This window comes from Carassius gibelio, chromosome A16, assembly GCF_023724105.1.
Source record: "Carassius gibelio isolate Cgi1373 ecotype wild population from Czech Republic chromosome A16, carGib1.2-hapl.c, whole genome shotgun sequence".
Taxonomy (NCBI): Eukaryota; Metazoa; Chordata; class Actinopteri; order Cypriniformes; family Cyprinidae; genus Carassius; species Carassius gibelio.
Window position 1 is genome coordinate 31,329,211 of NC_068386.1, and position 9,175 is coordinate 31,338,385.

A 9,175-nucleotide genomic window follows, 5' to 3' on the forward strand; every position below is an offset into this window, starting at 1 on the left:
GGAAGTTCATCAATACAACACCATTCTCCAAAAAATGATTGACAGATTGACCAAAAGATAGAGGAATGGATGATTTAAACCCCCTAACAAACCCATCAATTACTCTAAGAGAATTAAAGCCAACTTGATCAGCAAGTGACTGTGAAGTTCTCCATTGGCCTATACTTAAATCAATTAAATTAATAACTTTAGTAACACCAGAATTCAAGAATCTACTGATTAAAGACTGAGATACATTTCATGGAAGCTCAATAAGCGAAAAAAAAAAAAAAAAAAAAAAAAAAAAGGTTATTCCACACCATAATGCTATTCAATAGTTCTGAATATATCAAAACATTCCCATGATTTCAGCACTGAGTAGGGCTGGACGATTATGGCCTAAAATCAAAACCTCGATTAATTGAACATTTTACCTCGATTACGATTAATGGACGATTATTTTGTTTCCGTTTAGTTTTTTTGCCCTCATAGTTCACTGACAAGGTCTGTACTGTAAATATGTTTGACTATTAAAGGTGAGATATTTTTTCCTATTGAAAGAGCGATTTGACATCATAGCTCACTATCAGCAGTTATTTTATCTATGTTCGTAACATTTCTTACAGATTATTGCTCGGTGTAAGAGATAAATAATGATCAGATAAAGAAAAATTAGCACAGAAACAGTACGAGTGATTGTGTGTGTGAATTAGTCATACAGCCTCTATATTATTGTGAAGCTGTGGGTTTTAAATAGCCTAGTTCCTTGAAAAGTAGAAAAATATGCTACAATAAGTTTTGAGACTCTAGCTACTTTAGTGATAAATCACAGGACAGTTTCTGCTTTCCTCTGTTCACGCGATCTGCACAGCTACTGTTTATATGAGATTTTGTGCCACAATGCAGCTGTGTGAACTAGGGCTGTCAAAATGGCTGAAAAACTAAAATCGAATTTGCAATTAAATATTATCCAAATTCAAATTATATTCGAATTTATAATACATAATTTTAGTTATGGTGAAGAAAAGCTTTTTGCTTCTCTTCTGAGGCCACATTGGGCAAAATATTACTAATGCACGTTTATTCAAAGCATAAGAAAATATGACTGTGAAAAAAGGTGCATAATATTTAAAATAACGTTTATAAACCAATTATAATTAAGTAGCTTAAAGAACTATAAACAAAACAGCACCATGTGTGCATCAGTGATGCGCGGGTTGATCCAAAATGCAAGATCACCCGCGGTTACGAGTCATCCAAAAATATTTTTAATGATATTCGGGTTGTGGTCGGTCGGGTCCTTTGAAATAAAGATGCCAATTAAACATTTGTTATTTATATAGTACTATGCACAATTTTGAAATATATAGGCCTACACTTTATTAGCTGAATAACTGGCGTGAATAGAGTGACCACCTGTCCCGCTTTATGTTGTACAGCAATTATACCCTTTGTCCCGCCTCACGCAAATTGAGCATCTTTTTCATTCGACCCTGCTTAATAAATACACTGATACGTCCATAGGCGTACTGTTAACTTATGTCCAATAGTTCAGAGGAGAGAAATAAAAGCGTTAGTCGATAGGCTGAGTCGTACATCAATCAAACTGTTGAAGCGCGCGCTGTTCGGTCAGGTTAATGGCCACGAAAAAGAGAAGATGCACTTTTAATAGTGAATGGACCACAGCATACCCTTGATTAAGACCTGTAGATGGCGAAGCAGAGAGAGCTTTTTTTCTGTGGGACATGGAGGAGAATACGACATGAAGTGACATGGTGCATGTGAGTACCACAGAAAAAAAGCACATCATCAAGAAACATGAAAATCAGTTCAATCGTTTTTCAATAAAGCAAATGACCCACAGGCTGATAAAGTTTGGGCAGCAGAAGTGACAAGCATTTATCATGTCGTACATGACTGCAGTAACAAGTTTGCCCCAGTAATTTTTCCAGATTCTGAAATATCTAAGAAAAAAGCTGTAGAAACTTTGGGTGATATTTTGGGTCAGGTAGTGTCTTAATCTTTTAGTCGGTGGGTTTAAAAAGAAATATAGGCAATATATAACAGAAAGCTTGAAATGTCTACTTTTAAATGAAAATATTCAAACCAAAATAAATAAGCTACTCTCTAATTATGTACTCCATATGAAATGTGCATTTCTCTTTGGCATTCAGGGTGAGTCCGCATCGTCAACTTCATCTTAGCAGTGACACAGAAAACACCAGTTTATTATTAAACAATTAAATGTCTCCTTGCTAATTTAGACAAATGCATAATCATTACTTTAACCGGTTCTTTGTGGCAAGCCTTATGTGTACTGTCATATCGCTTATTATCCTGTAGGCTAAAGCCTATTTAAAGGGGGGGGGGGGGGGGGGGGGGGTGAAATGCTCATTTTCACTCAATATCCTGTTAATCTTGAGTACCTATATAGTAGTACTGCATCCTTCATAACTCCAAAAAGTCTTTAGTTTTATTATATTTATAAGAGAAAGATAGTCTTTACCGATTTTTCCCGGAAAAACACGAGCGCCTGGAGGCGTGACGTGTGGGCGGAGCTAAAGAATCACGAGCGCGAGTAGGATTTTGAGTTGAGAGCGTTTGGAAGCTGTGACATTACCAGTGTTTGGAATAACGGCGTTTAAAAGAACGGCGTTAGGTAATGACATTATTTTTTCAGCAACGGGGTAATCTAACTAATTACTTTTCCCATCGTTACAACGCCATTACCATTACTGAAAGTTAAATGTGGTGCGTTACTATGCGTTGATTTAATAAACTATGCAATCCGAATGTACCCCTGGCTCACACAGCGAGTAAGGAGGTGGGTTAAAAACGAGATAAGCGATTATGATTAGCTAAGGCAGAGTCATATGTTTCATGATAGCCAATCAGAGCCAGTGTTTTTACACACATGCCGGCACATGCGCCAGCGCCAGCGGCGCCAAACAAACACACACACACACACACACACGCAATAGCACAGATTCGCAGCAGCAGCAGAAATGGCAAGTCAGGAGCAATCCGATGAAAAGTTGGCATTTTCAAGGTGGAGATATAAGCGCTACTTCAAATTCATTGTGGTCAAAGGCAAGAACGTGCATGTAATGTGTTCATGTAATGTGTGACACACGCACGCATCTACAAAGCTAGTGGCCAAAAACACCTTTCTTACAAAGATAATACTTGAAGTGCAGGATAAAACTCTTGCTGTCTTTTGACGTGCAATTAATATCGAAAGTTATGTACGAACACCTATCTGTTCTACTCATTTCAACTGACTTGTGAAAACTGCTAAAAAAATAAATAAATATTTGACATATAGGAACCTTTTTTTCTTTTTCTTTTTTTAAGCTGTACATGTGGAAAGTGCAGTTTGATGACAACATCGCATGTTGTTTACTTGATGTGCTTACGCCCCAATAGCTAAGTTAACAACACAGAGATATTTGAAGCAGTTTTACTCACCGCCTGCGGTTCCAACACACGATCGTGACCCTTTTTTGTGGGGACTGCATTATCCTTAAGAAATAAACGATGTGCAAATCCGGCGTCAAACTGGGCCTTGTTTGTAAAACAAGCCTCTTCGAAATGCAGGGAACAAACAAAAACACTTGCACAACTCCGTTGATGCTCTGTAAAAATAAACTCCATCCACTGGTCCCTTAATGCTGTTTTTTTTTTTTTGTTGGTAATCTGTGCTGGGTTGTTTTGCCCTGGCAACCAAAAACACACTTTATATAAGGAAATTCCGCTCCATCTATCATCACACAGACCCAGGAAGCGGGTCGGGTAAAATACTTTATTTAAATTTTTTTGCGGCCCGAGTTGCGGGTGGGTTAGTTGATAACATCGGTCGGGTGCGGGTGGTTTATACATTGACCCGCGCATCACTGGTATGCATGCATAGTTTATTTCAAAGGGGTGAAAGCCAATAACACAGAGTACAATTTTTCATTTAAACATGAGAGGCAGTAGGATGGGGAAAACCCACCATAAAGTCTCAAGATATGTTTTTGTAAAAAACTGAACCGACCTTAATTTTACATGGCTTTCTAAACATGCGGCTCTCTTGTGTGAGACGCGAGTGCAAAGGGTAATAAAAGACGTCCCTCTCTAGAAAATATGTGAAATATGCTTTCTGTGTGAATGGCTTGGTTTCAGTTTGATGTAAACAAGATCTTCTCCACATTCTCTTTACGCAATATTTTGATTGAACATTGCAGCAGCGCTGCATCTAGTTGCTTCAACTGTATAGGTTAACAAAAACATTCTAATGCAATGACACTTTTATATTGTCATCGCATCTTGTGCGACACTGATAAAGGCCAAACTATAATTTGACCATCGGCATTATGTCATTTGAGCGGCTGTCAACAGTGCATGCACAAGGTGAATGATGACAGAAGTGGTACTGCTCGTCAAGCTCGTACGCCTTCTGAAAGCTGTGCAGACGAAGCTGTGAGAGACGGAACAGAACGCGGAATGTGAAGTATACCCGAGGCGGGCCTGAAAGCTGCCCCCTTAACGGACACCTACAACTCGATTTTTTATACAGCCCTAGCACTAACATGGTAGCTCGATATAAAAATACACATCCGATCATCTAATCACTTAGACGCAAGACCGTCTATGTGTTGAACCGGCCTTCACCTCCGTGTTTTTCTTTTATGCCACAGACTGGACGGGGCAGAGTCATGTGGCTACACATGCGGTAGTATGCTTTTAAGGGGGGAGTATTAACAGGATTAAAAAAACAAAATAACCGACATGGTTTCGGTTTCTATATTACTTTTCGATTAATTGTCCAGCCCTAGCACTGAGACATAAAAGCTTAAAGACAGATCATTAAAAATATACCAATATGCTTAAGTATAGATCTCCCAAAACGCACCCAGGGCAAATCATTTGAACTATACAAAAGTTTCTGCAATGTTTGCATCCTCATTTCCAAGATCTTTGCATCGAGATGTATTAGCCCTTGACCTCCCTCTGCCACTGGAAGGTAAAGGACTCATGAAGGAAGCCAATGGCAACCACCCCAGAAAAAAATTAACCAATGTCTTTTGAACACTTTTAAGCAAGTCTTTACGAGGGTCTAGAACAGTAAACTTATGCCACAACATTGAAGCAAATATATTATTAATTACCAAGCATCTTCCTCTAAAAGAAAGTTGTGAAAGCAGCCATCTCCATCTCTGAAGTCTACCGTTAACAAAATCAACTAGCCCCTCACAATTCTTCTTTTCATAATGATCATTCCCAAAGTAAACTCCAAGCATTTTGAAACCATCCCTGCCCCATTTACACTGTTTTGGCAATTTTGGGGTTTGCCAATCATCCAGCAAAAAAGATGTAGATTTTTCCCAATTAATTCAAGCAGATGATGCTTTTTGAAATTTATTTAAACAAGAGGTTACCCTGTTAATATCCTCATTTTTTTTTTTTTTTTATAACTATTGTTACATCATCCGCATATGTGGTAAGTTTAATGGGACACAGCAGGTTCAGCATGATCAAAAACAGTTCTACAGACATCGCATACAAAAGGCCTGATAACGGACAGCTTTGCCTTATGCCTCTGGTTACTGAAAAAGACCTTGTCAAAGATCCATTAATCTTAAGCATACTATAAACATCATTATACAGCAGCTTAATACAAGATACAAAATATTGACCAAATCCAAAAGCTTCCAGAGTCTTAAACATATAGTGGTAGTCTGCATGGTCAACAGCCTTCTCCTGGTCCAGAGAAAGCAAACCAATGTCCAACGTGTGTCTTTTTGCAACAGTAATAATGTCTTTCACCAAAAACAGTTTGTCAAAGATTGTCTGTTTAGGGATTCAAAATGTTTGATCCACATGGATTATGGTTGTCATATGTTGCTTGAGGCTGTTAGTCAATGTTTTCAACAAGATTTTAGAATCAAGACATAACAGTGAAACTGGTCTCCAGTTTTTTAGACATCCAAGGTCTCCTTTTTTGGGGATCAATGTTAACATTGCTCTCTGGCAACTTAAAGGTTCCGTTAATGCATCCTACAAAAACATCATATAAATCCTGGCCCATTAGGCTACAAAAGGATTTTAAAAAATTCCACTAAAAGCCCATCCAACCCAGGTGACTTCCCGAGGCTAAACTCCTGAACAGCCTGTGAAACTTTGGAAAAGGTTAAAGGATTGTCAAGTTCTATCCTCTCTTGGTTCATCACACTGGTCAGAACAATACAAGTAAAGAAATTGCATGAGACTGAATCTCTTTTTGATTTGTTGTCACTTGGCCATTTGGAAGTTTCTATTGATGGAATTGTTTTTGCTCCTTTCGCTTTTTTTCAAGTCCCCCCCAAAAAAATGGGGTGGGAATGTCTATTTCATTAAGTTGGGAAAATCTAGTTCTTAAAAAAGCTAATTTTCCTCTTTCCTCCAACAGATTTTTCAACAGAAGCTTATTCTCTGTGATGTGATCTACAGAAGTTAAATCATCCGAAGCATTTTTGGTGCTTTGTTAAAGGATGCTGTTCGAGAATCTTCATTTCATCTTTCAAGCTTCCAATATTTTCCTGCATTGTATTGTTGGCAAAAGATCTTTATATGGACTTTGCCAATATCCCACCATTGACTTAATGATTGAAATCTATCTCTCTTTTCTCTCCAATATTCCCAGAAAAGATTGAAAGATTGAAGGAAATTTTGATCTTGTAAAAGTCTATTATTGAAACGCCACTGCGATTTATAGATTTTAGAAGATACAACAGAGACAGATATTGAACAAAAATGGTGATCAGAGAGAAAAGAGGGAGAAATACAACTATTAAAGAACCTATCTCTATGTATTTTTTTTTTACATGGAAACGATCCAATCTGGCTCCAGACAATCTATTTGAATTTCTCTTCAACCAACTATATTGTCTAACCCCAGGAAAAGCCTCCCTCCATACATCAACAAAGTCATGATAGTCAGTCAGGTTACTCAAAATTCCAGCAGACAATGGATGGGGTTCACTGTGATAAAATTTTTGCCTAATAGTACTCATGTATTTGTTAAGTCTGTATCGTTTAGGCTGCTCAATTTCACCATATGTGTTTGGCATCTGAAAGAGGTTTTTTAGGCCAAGAGGAATCATCTTTATTGTTCCCACTAATTAGCCGTAGCGAACTAGTAAGTGTTCTAATGAGTCGTTAGAAATTAGATGGGAGGGTACATTAGATAACATCACTTTTTTGCCAGATTAGATAGCGGTAAAACTGACACGAAAACATTCCCCACAGATAAACCACGCTCAACCAAATCATCTACCATTGACTCTTCTTTTAGAAAAACAACAATGGCTTTATTCATTCTAGATTCCGATAATATATTACTCGCAGCTAAATCAACTCCAATAGCATTTAAAACATCTTCAACTGTGATTGATTCATCCGGCATGCATTTACATCCATGTCGTGCAGTAAACAATGAAAGACCATCAGAATGGGTCCCCATTCAGCAGCACTTAACACACAGTGTTAAGAAAAAAAAAAAAAAAAAAAAAGAGATGTACAGTAGGGGAAACCTTACAGGAAAAAAAAAAAACCTGTCAGCGCTTACACACCTCTCACAGTCACACATCCATGCACGCACACAAACGAAAGACAGAGAGAGAGAAATAGAGAGAGAGAGAGAGAGAGAGAGAGAGAGAGAGAGAAAGAGAGAGAGAGTGAGGGTGATACATGAATGCTGGTCTTATATGTTTTGCTTCACTAACCAATTGTCAGTAATTTAATAGCATCTACCAAAATTTGTTATGTAGCCATTTTTAAAAGTTTTTCAAACACTGCTGATAGCTATTTTAACAAAACTGCTAGATTGTTTAATTAAAAAAAAATATCAAGGAAGGAATTTTATTTCACTATTTACATCATCTTTGGGATAAAAAATAAATAAATAAAAAAATCAATTGAAGGCTTTTTATGACCCGTAGTATATGGTTTCCACCTTCAATACAGAAACATAAGGGACGCCTGGGGGTGGGGGGGTCACCCCTCAGGACCAAGATAATCACAGGTCCGATGACGTGCCAGTGGTGGTAAATCACAACTTAAAACATGTTTTCATAAAAATATTAATTACTAATGAACTTTAGTAATTGTATAAAGCGGCGTGAACACAGATTTTGGATAAAATATTTTTCATTGTTTGCAGACAGTAACACCATCCAAAAAGTGAAACCACATAATAAATAACCGATCTATAATCATTTAAAAAAAATATATATATATTTATTATTATTAGTAAGTTAATGTTTTTATATAGTGTATTGTTAATTCTACAGTAGCCTATTGAAGAATGCAATCGTTTAAATTAGTTAAGTTGTTTATTTGCTTCATATAGGCACTGTATTTTTATTGTTAAAAATATCTCTCTAATTAAAATAATGCTTATGTGTCCGACTGTACTCCTTAACCATAATAAAACAAATCGTTAACACTTTAAAATAAAGTTCATTAGTTAATTAATTAATTAACATTTATTTATAACTTATTCAGCAATTGTTCATCTTTGTTCATGTTAATTTCCACATTTAATGATACTTTATTAAAATCTTGTTAATATTAGTTAATGGACTGTAAACTAACATGAGAACATTTCTATTAACTAACATTAACAAAGATTAATAAATAGGCTATTGTAACAAATGTATTACTCATTGTTAGTTCATGTAACTTAATACACTAATGTTTAATAAATTAACCTTATTGTAAAGTGTATGAATGTATTTCTCCCGAGGCATGCTGTCAATCAATCAATCAATCAATCAATCACCTTTATTTATATAGTGCTTTAAACAAAATACATTGCCTCAAAGCACTGAACAACATACATTTGGAAAACAGTGTGTCAATAATGCAAAATGATAGTTAAAGGCATTTCATCATTGAATTCAGTTATGTCATCTCTGTTCAGTTTAAATAGTGTCTTGATACTCATTTCCGCTGACACTTTCCAGCCGATTCCTCTCACTCTCGTTGGTACTTTTGCATCCGCTTTTGTTTCAGCGCTGGACGCGGAGGGGTATCTGGAGCAGCCTCCGCCATTCTTTCAAATCGACTCTCTGCCAAGAGACCCGCCCTCCTCTGACTCTGATTGGCCGTGAACCTGAAGGAAACTAATCAATCCAACGATGGCAGCGACTATTACCCAATCAGGGGCAGAATA